The sequence below is a fragment of the Arachis hypogaea genome, chromosome 12 (genome assembly GCF_003086295.3).
Source record: "Arachis hypogaea cultivar Tifrunner chromosome 12, arahy.Tifrunner.gnm2.J5K5, whole genome shotgun sequence".
Taxonomy (NCBI): Eukaryota; Viridiplantae; Streptophyta; class Magnoliopsida; order Fabales; family Fabaceae; genus Arachis; species Arachis hypogaea.
In genome coordinates, this window is record NC_092047.1 from 46,879,912 (window position 1) to 46,900,637 (window position 20,726).

General features: G+C 36.0%; 1 non-coding gene across 1 annotated transcript; it reads right to left on the bottom strand.

Annotated features, from left to right (window-relative positions):
* Positions 1-4,220: 4,220 nt before the first annotated feature.
* Positions 4,221-4,328, bottom strand: LOC112731925 (small nucleolar RNA R71). The gene has a single exon (XR_003167674.1). It is a non-coding gene; the product is annotated as a small nucleolar RNA R71 (small nucleolar RNA).
* Positions 4,329-20,726: the final 16,398 nt, after the last annotated feature.

Consider the following 20,726-nt stretch of genomic DNA (forward strand, 5'->3'; position numbering starts at 1 on the left):
CAACAATTTTTAATTCGCCAATTTCTGCCTGCATCACGGACCTTGCATTGTCTAAGTGTGGGGAGGTTCCCCTTCCTAAGTCACCATCATCCAACACAACATTCAAGTGGGTAAAATTCCTATCCCTAAGCTTTGCTTTCTCACTTGAATATGGTTTGATTGAAAATTATGGTCAACTTAGAGCTTGATGAGCGGATAATTTATACGCTTTTTGGCATTGTTTTTAGTATGTTTTTTGTAGAATCTAGTTACTTTTAGGGATGTTTTCATTAGTTTTTATGTTAAATTCACATTTCTAGACTTTACTATGAGTTTGTGTGTTTTTCTGTGATTTCAGGTATTTTCTAGCTGAAATTGAGGGACTTGAGCAAAAATCAGAATCAGAGGTAGAAGAAGGACTGCTGATGCTGTTGGATTCTGACCTCCCTACACTCAAAGTGGATTTTCTGGAGCTAAAGAACTCAAAATGGCGTGCTTCTAATTGCGTTGGAAAGTAGAGATCGAGGGCTTTCCAGCAATATAGAATAGTCTATACTTTGGCCGAGTTTAGATGATGCAAAAGGGTTTTGAATGCTAGTTCTATGCTGCAGTCTGGAGTTAAACGCCAGAAACACGTCACGAACCAGAGTTGAACGCTAGAAACACGTTACAAACTGGCGTTCAACTCCAAGAATTACCTCTGCACGTGTAAACTTCAAGCTCAGCCCAAGCACACACCAAGTGGGTCCCAGAAGTGAATTTATGCATCAATTACTTACTTCTGTAAACCCTAGTAACTAGTTTAGTATAAATAGGACTTTTTACTATTATATTTTCATCTTTTGATCATTTTTAGATCTCTGAACCTCCATGGGAGGCTGGCCATTCGGCCATGCTTACCCTATATTCACTTATGTATTTTTCAACGGTAGAGTTTCTACACTCCATAGATTAAGGTGTGGAGCTCTGCTGTTCCTCATGATTTAATGCAAAGTACTACTGTTTTCTATTCACTTCAACTTATTCCGCTTCTAAGATATTCATTTACACTTCAACATGAATGTGATGAACATGACAATCATCATCATTCCCTATGAACGCGTGCTTGACAACCACTTCCGTTCTACCTTCGATTAAATGGATATCTCTTGGATATCTAATACAGGGGACCGAGTCCGAGTTATTAAGTATCTTCGTGGTATAAGTTAGAACTCATGGATGGCCATTCCTGAGATCCGGAAAGTCTAAACCTTGTCTGTGGTATTCTGGGTAGGATCTGGGAAGGGATGGCTGTGACGAGCTTCAAACTCGCGAGTGCTGGGCGTAGTGACAGACGCGAAAGGATATTAAATCCTATTCCAGTATGATCGAGAACCTCCAGATGATTAGCCATGCAGTGATAGCGCATTGGACCATTTTCACAAGAGAGGATGGGATGTAGCCATTGACAACGGTGATGCCCTACATACAGCTTGCCATGGAAAGGAGTAGGAAGGATTGGATGAAGACAGCAGGAAAGCAGAGGATCAGAGGAACGAAAGCATCTCTATACGCTTATCTGAAATTCTCACCAATGATTTATATAAGTATTTCTATCTTTATTTTATGTTTATTTATTATTATTATTCGAAAACTCCATAACCATTTGATATCCGCCTGACTGAGATTTACAAGGTGACCATAGCTTGCTTCAAGCCGACAATCTCCGTGGGATCGACCCTTACTCACGTAAGGTTTTATTACTTGGACGACCCAGTGCACTTGCTGGTTAGTTGTATCGAAGTTGTGACAAATTATGAATTAAGATTAGAGCACCAAGTTTTTGGAGCCATTACCAGGGATCACAATTTCGTGCACCAAGTTTTTGGTGCCGTTGCCGGGGATTGTTCGAGTTTGGACAACTGACGGTTCATCTTGTTGCTCAGATTAGGTAACTTTCTTCTTAATTTGTTTTCAAAAAAGTTTTCAAAAATTTTTCAAAAATATTTCCTGTTTTTCGTTTTTCCCAATCAATTTTCAAAAAAAAAATATAAAAAAATAAATCTTTTCAAAAATATATTTTTCTTCAGAATTTTTAAGAATGAATTCTAGAGTTTCATGGTAACATGTTGAAGCCTGGCTGGCTGTTGAGCCATGTCTAAATTCTTTTGGACTGAGGCCTCCACATGTTAGAGAATTGCTTGTACTGCTGAAGCTTGGCTGGCTATTAAGCCATGTCTAACCCTTGGATTGGAGCTTTAGGCTAACATTGAAAGATTCCTGGAATTCTTATTAAAAATTTTTTAATTTCTTATTCCCTTTTTCCTATGTGTTTTTCGAAAAAGAAATTTAAAAGAAAATACAAAAAAAAAATCATAAAATCATAAAATCAAAAAAATATATGTTGTTTGTTTGAGTCTTATGTCAAATTTTAAGTTTGGTGTCAATTGCATATTCATCTTGCATTTTTTTTCGAAAATTCATGCATTCATAGTGTTCTTCATGATCTTCAAGTTGTTCTTGGCTAGTCTTCTTGTTTGATCTTCATATTTTATTGTTTTGTGTCTTTTCTTGTTTTTCATATGCATTCTTGCATTCATAGTGTCTATACATGAAAAAATTTTTAAGTTTGGTGTCTTGCATGTTTTCTTTGCATATAAAAATTTTTAAAAGTGTTCTTGGTGTTCATCTTGACATTCATAGCATTCTGGCATGCATTCATTGTTTTGATCCAAAATTTTCATGCATTGAGTCTTTTTCATGTTTTTCTCTTTCTTCATTAAAAAATCAAAAATCAAAAAAATATCTTATGAGTCAAATCAAATTTTCAATTTAAAAATCTTATCTTTTTAAAAATCTTTTTCAAAAATCAAATCTTTTTCATTTTTCTTATTTATTTTCGAAAATTATAAAAATATTTTTCAAAAATCTTTTTCTTAATTTTATCTCATAATTTTCGAAAATATCATCAACAATTAATGTTTTGATTCAAAAATTTCAAGTTTGTTACTTGCTTGTTAAGAAAGATTCAAACTTTAAGTTCTAGAATCATATCTTATGATTTCTTGTGAATCAAGTTAATTGTGATTTTAAAAATCAAATCTTTTTCAAAACTAAATTCAATCATATCTTTTCAAAAATATCTTTTTATCTTATCTTTTTCAAAATCATATCTTTTTAATCATATCTTTTTAATTCATACCTTTTTCAAAAATTTGATTTTAAAATATCTTTTCTAACTTCTTATCTTCTTATCTTTTCAAAATTGAATTTCAAATTTGTTTCAACTAACTAATTAACTTTTTGTTTGTTTCTTATCTCTTTCAAAACTACCTAACTAACTATCCCTCTCTAATTTTCGAAAATACCTCCCTCTTTTTCAAAAATTCTTTTTAATTAATTAATTGTTTTCAATTTTTAATTTTAATTTTATTTCATTCCTAATTTTCGAAAATTACTAACCTTTTTCAAAAACTATTTTCGAAATTTAACTTTAAATTTTAATTTTTAATTTTCGAAAACTTCTTCTTCTCATCTCCTTCTATTTATTTATTCATATACTAACACTTCTCTTCATCTCATATCTCTGCTCTCCTCACCCTTCTGTTTGGATTCTCCATTCTTCTTCTCTTCTACTCTTCTTTTCTTCTTCTACTCACAACAAGGGAACCTCTATACTGTGGTAAAAAGGATCCCTATTATTATTTTTCTGTTTCCTTCTTTTTCATATGAGCAGGAGCAAGGACAAGAACATTCTTGTTGAAGCAGACCCTGAACCTGAAAGGACTCTGAAGAGGAAACTAAGAGAAGCTAAAATACAACAATCCAAAGATAACCTTACAGAAATTTTCGAACAGGAAGAGGAGATGGCAGCCGAAAATAATAATAATGCAAGGAGGATGCTTGGTGACTTTACTGCACCTAATTCCAATTTACATGGAAGAAGCATCTCCATCCCTACCATTGGAGCAAACAATTTTGAGCTTAAACCTCAATTAGTTTCTCTGATGCAACAAAACTGCAAGTTTCATGGACTTCCATCTGAAGATCCCTTTCAGTTCTTAATTGAATTCTTGCAGATATGTGACACTGTTAAGACTAATGGAGTAGATCCTGAAGTCTACAGGCTCATGCTTTTCCCATTTGCTGTAAGAGATAGAGCTAGAATATGGTTGGACTCTCAACCTAAGGATAGCCTGAACTCTTGGGATAAGCTGGTCAAGGCTTTCTTAGCCAAGTTCTTTCCTTCTCAAAAGCTGAGTAAGCTTAGAGTGGATGTTCAAACCTTCAGACAAAAAGAAGGTGAATCCCTCTATGAAGCTTGGGAGAGATACAAGGAACTGACCAAAAAGTGTCCTTCTGACATGCTTTCAAAATGGACCATCCTGGATATATTCTATGATGGTCTGTCTGAATTAGCTAAGATGTCATTGGATACTTCTGCAGGTGGATCCATTCACCTAAAGAAAACGCCTGCAGAAGCTCAAAAACTCATTGACATGGTTGCTAATAACCAGTTCATGTACACTTCTGAGAGGAATCCTATGAGTAATGGGACGCCTCAGAAGAAGGGAGTTCTTTTAATTGATACTCTGAATGCCATATTGGCCCAGAATAAAATATTGACTCAGCAAGTCAATATGATTTTTCAGAGTCTGAATGGAATGCAAGCTGCATCCAACAGTACTCAAGAGGCATCTTCTGAAGAAGAGGCTTATGATCCTGAGAACCCTGCAATAGCAGAGGTAAATTACATGGGTGAACCTTATGGAAACACCTATAATTCATCATGGAGATTTCATCCAAATTTCTCATGGAAGGATCAACAAAAGCCTCAACAAGGCTTTAATAATGGTAGAAGAAACAGGTTTAGCAATAGCAAGCCTTTTCCATCATCCACTTAGCAACAGACAGAGAACTCTGAACAAAATACCTCTAATTTAGCAAATTTAGTCTCTTATCTATCTAAAGCCACTGTGAGTTTCATGAATGAAACAAGGTCATCCATTAGAAATTTGGAGGCACAAGTGGGCCAGCTGAGTAAAAGGATCACTGAAATCCCTCCTAGTGCTCTCCCAAGCAATACAGAAGAAAATCCAAAAGGAGAGTGCAAGGCCATTGATATAACCATCATGGTCGAATCCAAGGAGGAAGGGGAGGACGTGAATCCCAAGGAGGAAGACCTCCTGGGACGTCCAGTGATCAATAAGGAGTTCCCCTCTGAGGAACCAAAGGAATCTGAGACTCATCTAGAGACCATAGAGATTCCAATGAACCTCCTTATGCCATTCATGAGCTCTGATGTGTATTCCTCTTCTGAAGAGAATAAGGATGTTACTGAAGAGCAAGTTGCCAAGTTCCTTGGTGCAATCATGAAGCTGAATGCCAATTTATTTGGTAAAGAGACTTGGGGAGATGAACCTCCCCTGTTCACCAATGAACTAAATGCATTGGATCAACTGAGACTGTCTCAGATGAAACAGGATCCTGAAAAGTTCCTAATACCTTGTAACATAGGCACCATGACCTTTGAGAAGGCTCTATGTGACCTTGGATCAGGGATAAACCTCATGCCATTCTCTATAATGGAGAAACTGGGAATCTTTGAGGTGCAAGCTGCTAGAATCTCATTAGAGATGGCAGACAATTCAAGAAAAGAGGCTTATGGACAGGTAGAGGACGTGTTAGTAAAGGTTGAAGGCCTTTACATCCCTGCTGATTTCATAATCCTAGATACTGGGAAGGATGAGGATGAATCCATCATCCTTGGAAGACCCTTCCCAGCCACAGCAAGAGTTGTGATTGATGTTGACAGAGGTGAATTAGTCCTTCAATTAAATGAGGACTCCCTTGTGTTTACAACTCAAAGTTATCCTTCTGTAAACATGGAAAAGAGGCACAGTAAGCTTCTCCCACTGCAGAGTCAACCAGAGCCCCCACAGTCAAACTCTAAGTTTGGTGTTGAACTCCCATATCCAAACTCTAAGTTTGGTGTTGGGAAGTCTCAACAATGCTCTGAACATCTGTGAGGCTCCATGAGAGCCCACTGTCAAGCTATTGACATTAAAGAAGCGCTTGTTGGGAGGCAACCTAATTTTTATTTAATTATATTTTTTATTAGTTATATGTCTTCATAGGTTCATGATCATGTGGAGTCACAAAAACAACTGAAAAAAATTGAAGAAAAAATAAAAAATAGCATAAAAAAACAGCACACCCTGGATGAGGAGTTCACTGGCGTTCAAACGCCAGTAAAGAGCATCTGGCTGGCATTCAACGCCAGAACAGAGCATAGATCTGGCGCTGAACGCCAGAAACAAGCATAGAACTGGCGTTCAACAACAGAAACATGCTGCATCTGGGCGTTGAACGCCCAGAACACGCATCAGTTCGGCGTTTAAACGCCAGAATTGCATGCAAAGGCACTTTACATGCCTAATTGGTGCAGGGATGTAAATTCTTGACACCTCAAGATCTGTGGACCCCACAGGATCCCCACCTTCCCTCCTCATAATCCTAGTTTTTTTTCCACATCTTCTTCTTCATCTATTCTTTCGTCTTTTGCTCGAGGGCGAGCAACATTCTAAGTTTGGTGTGGTAAAAGCATAATCCTTTTTTTGTTTTTCCATAACCATTGATGGCATCTAAGGCCAGAGAAACCTTTAGAAAGAGGAAAGGGAAGACAAAAGCTTCCATCAAGGGTCTATAGCTCAATGGTAGAACATTTGACTGCAAATCAAGAGATCCCTGAGATACCTTAGGGGATATATTTTCCCCCACACAATTATTGGGAGCAACTAAGGGTGGAACATCAAGAGCACTCCATCATCCTCCATGAAATTAGAGAAGATCAAAAAGCTATGAGGGAGGAGCAACAAAGACAAGAAAGAGACATAGAAGAGCTCAAGGACATCATTGGTTCCTCAAGAAGGAAACGCCACCATCACTAAGGTGGACTCATTCCTTGTTCTTAAATTTTCTGTTTTTTGTTTTCTTATGTTAAATGTTTATCTATGTTTGTGTCTTTATTACATGATCATTAGTGTCTAAGTGTCTATGCCTTAAAGTAGTGAATATGAATCCATCACCTCTCTTAAATGGAAAAATGTTTTAATTACAAAAGAACAAGAAGTACATGAGTTTCGAATTTATCCTTGAACTTAGTTTAATTTTATTGATGTGCTGACAATACTTTTTGTTTTCTGAATGAATGCTTGAACAGTGCATATGTCTTTTGAAGTTGTTGTTTAAGAATGTTAAATATGTTGGCTCTTGAAAGAATGATGACAAGGAGACATGTTATTTGATAATCTGAAAAATCATAAAAATGATTCTTGAAGCAAGAAAAAGCAGTGAATACAAAGCTTGCAAAAAAAATAGCAAAAAAAAATAGAAAAAGAAAAAGCAAGCAGAAAAAGCCAAAAGCTCTTAAAACCAAAAGGCAAGAGCAAAAAGCCAATAGCCCTTAAAACCAAAAGGCAAGGGTAATAAAAAGGATCCCAAGGCTTTGAGCATCAGTGGATAGGAGGGCCTAAAGGAATAAAATCCTGGCCTAAGTGGCTAAACCAAGCTGTCCCTAACCATGTGCTTGTGGCGTGAAGGTGTCAAGTGAAAACTTGAGACTAAGCGGTTAAAGTCAAGGTCCAAAGCAAAAGAAGAGTGTGCTTAAGAACCCTGGACACCTCTAATTGGGGACTTTAGCAAAGCTGAGTCACAATCTGAAAAGGTTCACCCAATTATGTGTTTGTGGCATTTATGTATCCGGTGGTAATACTGGAAAACAAAGTGCTTAGGGCCACGGCTAAGACTCATAAAGTAGCTGTGTTCAAGAATCAACATACTGAACTAGGAGAATCAATAACACTATCTAAACTCTGAGTTCCTATAGATGCCAATCATTCTGGACTTCAACGGATAAAGTGAGATGCCAAAACTATTCAAGAGGCAAAAAGCTATAAGTCCCGCTCATCTGATTGGAGCTATGTTTCATTGATAGTTTGGAATTTATAGTATATTCTCTTCTTTTTATCCTATTTGATTTTCAATTGCTTGGGGACAAGCAACAATTTAAGTTTGGTGTTGTGATGAGCAGATAATTTATACGCTTTTTGGCATTGTTTTTAGTATGTTTTTAGTAGAATCTAGTTACTTTTAGGGATGTTTTCATTAGTTTTTATGTTAAATTCACATTTCTGGACTTTACTATGAGTTTGTGTGTTTTTCTGTGATTTCAGGTATTTTCTTACTGAAATTGAGGGACTTGAGCAAAAATCAGATTTAGAAGAAGGACTGCTGATGCTGTTGGATTCTGACCTCCATGCACTCAAAGTGGATTTTCTGGAGCTACAGAACTCAAAATGGCGTGCTTCCAATTGCGTTGGAAAGTAGAGATCGAGGGCTTTCCAGCAATATAGAATAGTCTATACTTTGGCCGAGTTTAGATGATGCAAAAGGGTTTTAAATGCTAGTTCTATGCTGCAGTCTGGAGTTAAACGCCAGAAACACGTCACGAACCAGAGTTGAACGCTAGAAACACGTTACAAACTGGCGTTCAACTCCAAGAATTACCTCTGCACGTGTAAACTTCAAGCTCAGCCCAAGCACACACCAAGTGGGTCCCAGAAGTGAATTTATGCATCAATTACTTACTTCTGTAAACCCTAGTAACTAGTTTAGTATAAATAGGACTTTTTACTATTATATTTTCATCTTTTGATCATTTTTAGATCTCTGAACCTCCATGGGAGGCTGGCCATTTGGCCATGCTTACCCTATATTCACTTATGTATTTTTCAACGGTAGAGTTTCTACACTCCATAGATTAAGGTGTGGAGCTCTGCTGTTCCTCATGATTTAATGCAAAGTACTACTGTTTTCTATTCACTTCAACTTATTCCACTTCTAAGATATTCATTTACACTTCAACATGAATGTGATGAACATGACAATCATCATCATTCCCTATGAACGCGTGCTTGACAACCACTTCCGTTCTACCTTCGATTAAATGGATATCTCTTGGATATCTAATACAGGGGACCGAGTCCGAGTTATTAAGTATCTTCGTGGTATAAGTTAGAACTCATGGATGGCCATTCCTGAGATCCGGAAAGTCTAAACCTTGTCTGTGGTATTCTGGGTAGGATCTGGGAAGGGATGGCTGTGACGAGCTTCAAACTCGCGAGTGCTGGGCGTAGTGACAGACGCGAAAGGATATTAAATCCTATTCCAGTATGATCGAGAACCTCCAGATGATTAGCCATGCAGTGATAGCGCATTAGACCATTTTCACAAGAGAGGATGGGATGTAGCCATTGACAACGGTGATGCCCTACATACAGCTTGCCATGGAAAGGAGTAGGAAGGATTGGATGAAGACAGCAGGAAAGCAGAGGATCAGAGGAACGAAAGCATCTCTATACGCTTATCTGAAATTCTCACCAATGATTTATATAAGTATTTCTATCTTTATTTTATGTTTATTTATTATTATTATTCGAAAACTCCATAACCATTTGATATCCACCTGACTGAGATTTACAAGGTGACCATAGCTTGCTTCAAGCCGACAATCTCCGTGGGATCGACCCTTACTCACGTAAGGTTTTATTACTTGGACGACCCAGTGCACTTGCTGGTTAGTTGTATCGAAGTTGTGACAAATTATGAATTAAGATTAGAGCACCAAATTTTTGGATCCATTACTAGGGATCACAATTTCGTGCACCAGAGCTCTTTGTAGAGTTCAGAGTAGGAGAGAGTTGTGTAGTGGTTGGAAATATCACTCTAAGTTCATGATGGTTGCATGCTCTAAGTTGAATAATAATGGTTGGTGTAGAACCAAATTGCAAGGGTTTAGGGAAATGTTTGGATGCTCAATTGAGAATTCACAAGTCTTGTCACCCAAATTTAGCTATGGTAGTCAACGGAAAGATGGGTGCAAGAACAAGGTTTAGGACCCCAGAATTCATGTCAACAATCAAAACTCTTGGGGGCTTGTCATCTACATAAGCTTACTTGAAGGCCTTGTGCGCCTAATTTGGGATCCCGGTGGACATTGGAGATGCAAACAATGGTGGGAATTCAAGGATGAATTCAAGCATAAACCACCCTAGCAAGGACCCCCACAAAATGTCCAACTTAAGGACTTAAACTAAAAGTGCTAGGTGGGAGACACCCCACCATGGTAAACTATTTCCACTCTCTTTTAAATTTGGTTAATAAGTGATTTGAGTTGCCATTGTAGGTAGTTTTTGTTATTTTCTATACTCTTATGCATTTTGCTTTTATTGATTGGTTGTTTCTTAGTTTGTTTTGATTAGTTTAGTTGTTGTTAAATTGCATTTTGCTTGAGGTGTAAGTTTTGTTTGTTTTGTATTTGAAAATTTTTCAAAAACCACAAAGATTTGTTGTTAAATTTGATTTGTGATTGTTTTAGAATGCTTATAGATTAGGAGGGTGCCCTGTTTTTGAAAAAAAAAAAAGGGCATCCGCGCGCGAGCGTGCTGTGCGCGCGCGCGTCGGTGGTGCATTTCACACTCCTGGTACAAAAACCAGAGAGTTGTGTCAATGTTGTGCCTACTCTGTACCCGCGACCTACCGCGCAAGCGTACGTGACGTGTCCGCGTCGTTTGCCAACTTCATCAAGCACGCGTATGCGTACTGTGCGCGTCCGCGTCATTTGTTCCTTCTACCAACTTGCACATCGGCGCGTAAGCGTGCATTACGCGTCCGCGCCGGTAAAAAAAATAAAAAAAAAAGAGTTTTTTTTTTCTCCTCTGCCATTTTCTTTTGTTTATCTCATTTGTATACTTCTATTCTTTACATTTCAATTTTGTTTCTATAGCCTGTTTTCAATTTTTTTTCTAAGTCTCTTCTTTCAATAATGGTGTTGCATTTTCTTACTCAATTGTTGAGAATTTCTCGATTAATCTTGGTGCTTCTTGACTTGTTTGATATTGTTGGGTGACGAAACTTTTAAATCAATGCTTAATCTTGTATGACTCTTATATTCTTTGTGCATTGATATGAACTTGCAAGCCTTTCATGACCCACTCTTTCTAGTTGAACTTGATGTTTTTTAGTGCTCTTCATGCCTTGACTTTACTCTTGCATCAAGTATTAGTTGATATGCCCTTTGCCTATATTTCTTTCTCACTCACATGCGTAGCTAACATGTAGTGAGGACCCTATTCTTATTTGGCATTAGCCCCCGCCTATGTTCTAATTGCTTTCATATCTTTGTTGTAGGCTTAATTTTCTTTCTTTTTCTCTCCTTTGAGGTTGGCCACCAAGAAGGAAAGGAATGGAAAAGCTTCTAATGGGGCAACAAACAAGTTCATCCGTACAACCTTTTGAAGGAACTCATCAATTGTAGCAACCCGTCCTCCTTGCTCTTCTTTGCATGCACCGAGGACGGTGCGAATTTCTAAGTGTGGGGAGCTCGTCCGACCGACCTCCATGGGTAGCAACCTTTTCAACACCAATTTTTAATTTTTGTCTTTGTTAGATTAGTTGTTGCATTGCATGATAGATTGCATGTTAGTTAGAATTTGTACATATTTTTACCACTTTCTTTTTATGTTAGGACTACTTGGTTAGGGTGATGATTTCTTTTCCAAGAAACTGGTTTTAAGGCACCCTACCAATTTGAAAAAAAAAACTTGCTTGAAGAATTTATTTTGGAACATGGTTTTTGAGCTAAGAACACAAGCATGTGAGTTTTGAGCCCAATTGCGTGGTTACATCTTATAACCACTTATTTTCATTCTTGTGTGCATTATTCTTTTTCCATGATTCTAATCTTTGATTTGTTTGATTCTATATGTCCATTATTCTATGTATACATGCATTTATATGATTGAGGCCATCATTTTATTTAGCTCACTTACCCAAATAGCCTACCTTTCATCAACCGTTGTTAGCCAAATTCGAGCCTATTTAATCCCTTTTGTTCTTAATATTAGCACATCACTACCCTTAAGTGAAAAACAATAAATATCCTTGATTTGGATCTTTGATTAGCTTAGGCTAGTAAGGGTGTGTATCATTTGGGTATATGGGAAACTTGGGACATTGGTTGAGGTAAAAGTGTAATTTTTATTTTTGTTAAAAATATTAGAAATTGGGTACATATTCATGCACCATATGTAAAACCATATGCATTGATATGTTTGTATATACTTTAGAAAAAAAATTGATAAAGAAAAGGAAAAAGAACACACACACACACACACACACATATATATATATATATATATATATATATAGAAAAAAAAGAGAAAAAGAAATAAAAAGGGGACAAAAATACCCCAAAGTAAAGTTCAATAAAAATCAATGCATATGGAATGTGAATTAAAGAGAATGCATGAGTATGTGAAAAGTGAAACTCATGGGTAGCTAGGTAATGTACTATAGTTGTATAGGTAGTTCTATGTGTCTAGTGGGATCCTAGGTTAATCAAGGACTCAAATTTTAAGCTCACTTGACCATATACATCCTTACCTTTACCCTAGCCCCATTACAACCTATGAATAAGTCCTCATGATGAATGTATGCATCCATTGAATAATTGTTGATTTTTAGATGAAAAACAAATCTTAGAAAGCATGAGTAGAAGAGAATTGAGTGAATCGACCCTATACACTAGAGCGACTAGAGCGGATACACTTTCGGTGAGGTTCGATGCTCAATTCCTTGTTCCCGGCTTTCATGAGCTTTCTTCTTGCAAGTCTATTTGAACTTTGTTTTGATATTTGAATTGGTAGGATTCATGAATCATCATATGATCCTAGCCCAACTTGTTCATACATACTCTTGGAGATTGATTTTCTTTTCACCAAGTAGATAGAACCATCTTGTATTTAGTGCATTCATTTAAATAGGTTGCATATAGTTTCTGTGCATTGAATAAATGTTCATACCCCTTTTCTTATCCTTCTTTATTCTTAGCATGAGGACATGCTTGGTTTAAGTGTGGGGAGATTTGATAAACCCCAATTTTTTGGTTTATCTTGTTCTTAATTTGGGGGATTTTATCACCATTTCTCACATTTATTCAATGAAAAAGCATGGTTTTGCGATTCTCGCTGAATTTGTGCTTAAGTGTGAAAACATGCTTTTTAGGCCTTAAAATAGCTAAATTTAACTCACTTTAATTCCATTCGATGCCTTGATATGTTTGTTGAGTGATTTAAGGTTCATAAGGCAAGTATTGGATGGATGAAGTGAGGAAAAAAGCATGCAAAGTGGGAGAACTCATGAAGAAATGAAGGAACCGTAAAGCTATCAAGCCTGACCTCTTTACACTCAATCGATCATAAATTGAGCTAAAGAGGTCCAAATGAAGCGGTTTCAGCTGCGTTGGAAAGCTAACATCCGGGGCTTCAAAATGATATAAAATTTTCCATAGTTGCCTGATGTATAGGGGCGTGCACATGCACTGTACGCGTGCACGCCGAGGGAACACGTGGTTCACTAAAGTGAAATCGTGGCCAGCGATTTGCAACTCATTTTGGGCCCAATCCAACTCATTTCTGATGCTATTTCATGCTAAATTAAAGCTTGGGTAAGGGAGGAGCAATTGTTTGGTAGTATAGCATCATGTAGGTTAGTTTCTAGAGAGAGAAGCTCCCTCTTCTCTCTAGAATTAGGGTTCTTAGGATATTTCCATCTTAGATTTAGGTCAATTCTCATGTTCTCAATCTTGTTTCTTCTACAATTTTATGTTTCTACTACTCTATTCTTCTTAGTTCTCTTGTCAATTTTACTTTTATGTCTCTTTTATGTTTATGAATGCTCATGTTGGATTTTGTTTACATTGAATGAAATTTAATGTTTGATGTTCTTTTTATTGATGATTTGAGTTGTTGATTTACTTTTCTAGAAATTGGTAGTTGGTAGATTTATTATTCTTGCATTGTTACTATGCTTTCCTTTCATGCCTTCCAAGTGTTTGATAAAATGCTTGGTTGGACTTTAGAGTAGATTTTGAGCATTCTTGGCTTGGGAAGAGTAATTGGGCAATCTTGAGTCATAAATACCCAATTTACATTGGTAATCTAGAGTTGTTAGTTAATATCATTTTTAATGACGCTAATCTCTTGTTAATTCAATTAGTGAGTTGATTAGGATTTTTTATTTGAGATTAACTAGTCTTGTTTGACTTTCTCTAATGGAAGATAACTTACACCTTCTTCCAACATTGGGAATGACGAAATAAGATAAATTCTTGTTAATTATTGTTATGATTAGTGACTAGGATGGAAAGCCTATGATCTCAATCCTTACCATAAATGTCTCTCTTTATTAATTGCATTCTTTAATTGCTCTTTTTACTTTTCTTGTCATTTATTTTATTGCCCCTCCTATCAACCAAACCCCTTTTTTTCCTTCATAGTCAATAATTGAGCACCTCATTACAATTCCTTGTGAGAGAACCCGGAGTCTAAATACTTCGGTTAATTTTCATTGGAGTTTGTACATGTGACAAAACCAAATTTAATTTTATTTGAGGATTGACTATTGGTTTGGACTATACTAACAACAGAATTATTTTGTAGAATTTCGAACCGGTATAAATCCTCTCAATCAAGGACTTAGGTGCATTGATATCAAGTGTCATTGGTAATTTAGGGTTGTTAGTTGGTTTTATGATCAATTACATCCACTTGACTTAACCCTTCATTGTTAGAGGAAAACTAAGTGGAATTAACTCTTTGTAATTACCATGTTTTGGTCAATGATACAAGATAGAAATCCTTGACTCTTGATCCTTGCCATGAGTGGCCTTTTAGCATTTATATTTTCTTAGTTGTAGCTTTATTTTTTTGTCATTTTACTTTCTTGCCTCTTTATCCGTAAACCCCCTTTATACTCATAACAAATAATATTCACACTTCCCTGCAATTCTTTAAGTGACGATCCGAGGTTTAAATACTCTCGATTTTTATTGGTTAGCACTCGTCGCAAAAAAATTAAACTTTGATTGAGGGTAATTGTTGCTTTGGACCTATACTTCGACGAGATTATTTTTGTGAAAATTCTAAACTAACGATTTCCCTCCGTCAGGCTCCATCATCGATAGTGGTGGCAATTGGCGCGACGATGGCTCTGACGGATGCGCAACACCACCTCCTCTCTCTCTCCCTCGCGAGTTCATTCCTCTCTCTCCTGACGCTCTTGACGATGACGGCGACGGTGGTGAGGTCCCAGCTAGCACCGTCTCCTCTTTTCCCATCTCCTTCATTTTCCGATCACAGCTCTCTTCTTCTCTGCGTCTCTTTCACTCTTCCGTGGGTGTGGGTGGCGGCTGGGATAAGGGATTAGGGTTAAGGTTTCTCAATTTGAGAGTCAGAATTTCTGAATTGGGAATTTAAGGTTAGGGTTAGGAATTTTATAAAGGAACATAGATAGAATAGATATTTTGATAAAATTAAAGGGGTAGAATAATCATTTTAAAACGAAATACACTTTATCAAAAATATTTAACACAATTTATCAGCATATTGTTGAGTTCTAATAATTATTTCTAAATTATAAAATCAACAGATTAATTATACTTTATAAAATACAGTTTAAATCCGAAATATGAATTATCTAAATTAAATCATTTAACTCTTCATTGTTTTTTCGTTACCAAAATTTTAATTTCAAATTATATAAAATCACCAATTATAATAAAATTACACAAGAATATTAATTAAGTTAAACTAAAAGTATTTATAAAATTAATTTAATCATTTTTAATAGATTATTTTCTAAAAATAAGAAACTCGATATAAATTATAAATTAAATTATATAATTCTTCCATTACTAAATTTTAATCCCTATCATTCAAAATATTCAATTATAATAAAATTACAAAAGAATCTTGATTGATTTAAAATCAACTTATCTCCTAATCTATTTAATTACTTTTAGTAAAGTAATTTTCTTAAAATAAAATCCTCAACAAATATAATACATCAAAAATAATTTATTATTTAATTTTACAAAAACTCGGGTTGTTACATAAATAGCAGAGAGGACAATGTCTGGATCAACTACCAGATATGTCGGGTTCTGGCAAAGTAACCAACACGTGAGTTCATGGCTAATATGACAGGCATGTATCATATGCATCTATGTGACATTATTTGGGTGTGTATATTGTATTTGGTTTGCCTATGTGAATAATTCTATTTAACTGCTAATTTCTATACTTGATGTAATTGCTCTTGATTGTGTTTGAACTATATTACTTGTGATTGTGAGTGTTAGTTCGGATTATGGTAGTTGGAGTGTGATTTGATTTTGTGTTGGACCAAAGGCTATGATGTGATATTGTTTTGGGCTAGAGGCCGTGATATGATATTGTGTTAGGCTGGAGGCTATGATTTGGTTATATTTGGGTCGGAGACCGTGATTGGATAAATCAGTGGTAAGTTTGATGAAATTACTTCTTTGGTACATGTAGTGAAATGTTACGAGATATTGTGTTTAATTTGAGTTTTTATAAATTCAAATATGAATTTGGATTTTGGGTAATTAACTAGTGGTTTTTGAAAATGTTTGGGTTTTTGGACGATTAACAGTTGGTTTTCAAAAAGATCATAAGACGAGCAATGATCACTGCAATCGAAAAATAGTTTTCTTTTAAATATCCTCTTATGATAATTCTTAAAAGCCCATTACTGAGAACCAGCGAGGATGATGTTCTCACCCTCTACAGATTTCTTTTTTCAGGATGGACGAAGAGTTTAAAGAGTTTCTTTCGAGCATCTGATTGTATTTTATATTATTGTATATACAGTTATATTTTTTCCTCGCCTTTATTATTATATTTGTAAGAGGGATAAGAGTTGTAAGGATATGTATGTATGTATATTTGTAAGTTACTTGTATAAGATGTTTTGCTTGTATATGTATAAATATATGAGGATTGTGATTTTGAATTGAGTTATATATGCATGTTTGATTGAGGTAAAAAGTATTTTCCAATTTTTCAAAGAAAACGACGATACGATTTTGAGTTAAAGGCTCATATCTTATTATTAAAGATATGGGAATCATCGTAACATTCTCACTATCAGGTGGCACAGCTGGAAGCGTGACATTCTGACAGTAAGGGTATTACATTATGGTATCAGTGTAGTCTTTCCTGTAGAGCCTGTGGAATGGACTGACTATACTTCAGTTGCATACTCTGAGTGTCTATCATGTTGTAGGTCTTGTCTTAATGATGAGATTTAGAGCTTTAAGCACATGACTGTCTACTGATTAATTCTATTAGTCTATCATTGCATACTGATAAATCCACATTTGATGGTATTTATTTGCTCTAATTGGGTAGATTTTATCAACTTTTCCTACATTTATTCAATGAAATAGCATGGTTTTGTAAATTCTCCCTAAATTGTTCTTAAAAGTGAAAACATGCCTTTTAGGCCCTTATTGGCTAAATTTTATTCACTTTAATTCCATTTGATGCCTCGATGTATTTGTTGAGTGATTTAAGGTTTTAAAGGCAAATATGGATTGAAGAAGTGAGGAAGCAAAGCATGCAAAATGGGAGAATTCAAGAAATGAAGGATTTGTAAAGCTGTTAATCCTGACCTCTCATTACTAAAGTGATCATAACTCGAGCTACAGTGATCCAAATGAGGCGGTTCTAACGGCATTGGAAAGCTAACATCCGGGGCTTCAAAATGATATGCATATCTCAATAGTGGACATGAGTTTAAGTGTGCGTACGCACACAATGTGTGCAGATGCACGAGTCAAGATTTAGCAAGTGTGCTTACACATACACCTGTGCGTACGCACAAGTGCTGGCACGTGACTTCATTAATTGCAACTCGCTGGCAACGATCTTTGGACCTCCAGAACCCAATCTAACTCATTTCTGAAGATATTTTCAAGTAGAATTCAAGAGAAAACAAGGGGGGAGCAATTAGGTTTAGTTTAGTATCATGTTGTAGGTCATTTTCTAGAGAGAAAAGCTCCCCCTTCTCTCTAGAAATTAGGGTTATTAGTTTAATTTCTCTTTTTAATTCTTATTTTCATCTAGTTTCTTTTATCTTTCTTTGTTCTATTACCTTAATTTTCTTAGTTTATCTTGTTAATTTCTTATTTTGGTTACTTTTTATGTTGGTGAAAACTTGTTGATTTTAATTTTCATTTAATGCAATTTATGTTTTCATGTTATTATTGTTATCTTTAATTGTTGGTTATTAATTTCTTGCATTTGGTAGCTTTAGAATTTATTTTTATTGTAATTTAATATGATTTTATTTTCATGTACACCAAGTGTTTGATAAAACGATTGGCTTAGTTTTAGTGTTGTTTTTCACACTCTTGGCTTGGAATTGAGGATTTTGGTGACCTTAAGTCATTGATGTCCATTCTTGATTGATATATTAGGGTAGTTAGTTGGTTTGGTTTCCACTAACGCTAGTATTTCACTAAGGTAATTAGTGAGTTGGCTAGGACTTGTGGATTGAAATCAATTATGCCTATTTGACTTATCCTCGATGTTAAGATTGACTAAGTAGGATTAACTGTTCATAAACTAGGATAGGTAACCTTAACTCTCACACCTTGCTAAGAGGTTTCTTAGCACTTGAATTTTCCTTTCTTTGATTAATTGCCTTGAGTTTAATTCTTTGCATGCTTATTTAATTTCTTGCTATTTACATTTCTTGCCTCTTGCCATCAAAACCCCTTTACTTCATAGCCAATAATTGAACACTTAATTGCAATTCCTAGGGAGAACGACCCGGGTCTTAAAACTCCCAGTTATTTTGGGTTAATTGTGACATCTTTGAATTAAACTTTGATTGATGGTCAACTGTTGGGTTTGGACTATACTTGCAACAAAGAAATTCTATTTTAAGACAAAATCCCAAACCTACTTTTGGCAATTCATCAAGTTTTTGGCGCCGTTGCCGAGGAATTGCAATTTTGTTATATTATTAGCTATTGTAAATATGTTAATATGTAAATAGCTTGCTTTTTGGTTATCTTTTATTTTTGTTAATGGTTAGGATTGGGATCCTAGAGGACATTGGAAATTCAAGCATTGGTGGGAAAGTCAAGCACAAGCCACCATAGCAAGGGCTCTTCCAATTGTCTAACTTAAAGACAATAAATAAAAGTGCTAGGTGGGAGACACCCCACCATGGTATCATCCTTCTAACTCTTCTCTTCTTTTAGCTTTTGTTTAGGGAATTTTGTTTCTCTTAGTTAGCTTAGTTTAATTGAATTCTAGGCTTAGTTTCGTTGCTTTTTTGTTTTGATCATGTGTTTTTGAGGAATAATATGTTTTGGGGTTGAAAAACTATTTTGGATGTCATGTTTGATGCCCTAGAGGCATTAAAATTTTTGGAAACAACAGAGCATGTGCATGCGCATACATCTATGCGTACGCACACCAATCCCAAATTCTGTATCTTGTGCGCACGCACCAAGCTGTGCGTATGCACACTTGCTTGTATCCCTTCTGTTGGAAGCACTCGCATACCCTTGTGCGTTTGCATACCCCTCTTTTTGCCTCTTGTGCATATGCACAGATGTCAATTTGGTCATTAATTTTGCCGTTTCATATTCCAAAAAAAACCTTAGTGTGCGTACGCAAACATGTGTGCGTACGCACACATGTGTGCGTAAGCACAAATCAATTTTCACCCTCTGCCGGGAGCGCTCGCACACCTTTGTGCGTGCGTATCCCATCCTTTTTCCTTTCTTGTGCGTACGCACACACGCACACATGATCCTTTTTCAGCAAAAAAAAAATTGCCTTTTGTGCGTACGCACACCTCATACCACGCCCCTGCCCAAAGCGTTCACACACATAAGTGCATATGCACATTTTTTCAAAACTTGCCCATCACGCGTACGCGTGACCCACGTGTATGCCTTGCCTTCCATTTTCTCCCTCTCACGTGTACGCCTGCCAGACGCGTACACGTGACCCCTCCCCTGTTTTACATACTCTTCTTTTCTCCTCTTCTTTCTATTTCTTCTCTTCTTTTCTCTTTCCCTGTCTTCTTTCCCTCCTCCAACCACCATCCACCACTATCATTCACCACCTACCATACTCTCCTTTAGTTAGTTAGTTATTTAGTTAGTTAGTTAGTTTAATTTTCTATTTCGGTGGTAAGTGTTGGATTATTACTCTTGTTTGCTGTTAATTGTTGTTGATTACTGATTAGATGCTATTTTAGCATCATTGTTATAAATATTTATTGTTGGAATTCTTTGTTGAGGTTATAAATTATTGTCTGGTATTGAGTTCTTCATGTTTAATTTTGTGCATACCAAGTACTCATAAAATTGCCTTTGAGAATGCTTTTTGGATTTCTAAATTGCATGTTTTGGCCACCATGTGATTTGATTTCGTTATCTATCATTAGGAAATTTATTTTTAGTTGATGCATTTTTGTTAGGCGATGCTTGCTATGATTGATTTTAATTTAAGTCACCTAGTTGATGCATTGAAATTAAGGAATTGTGAAATTGGATTGTAAGCTCACTTAGTGACCTTTTTTGAGCTTGTGATGCTTTGTGGACTATGCTTGCCGTGTTTTCCACTTCATGTCATTTAGATGTTGCAAGCAAACTTTCTTCTATCATCCTTTTACAATTGCTTGATTGTTGCTTGAATGCTTTCATGCTCCTTAAGTACTTGTTTGTTTATCTTAACCTATAAGTTTATTTTAAGGTATCTCAAGCACACTAGAATGAGTGAAGTGCATGCTTCTTTTGTGTAATTGTGACATAGCTTTTT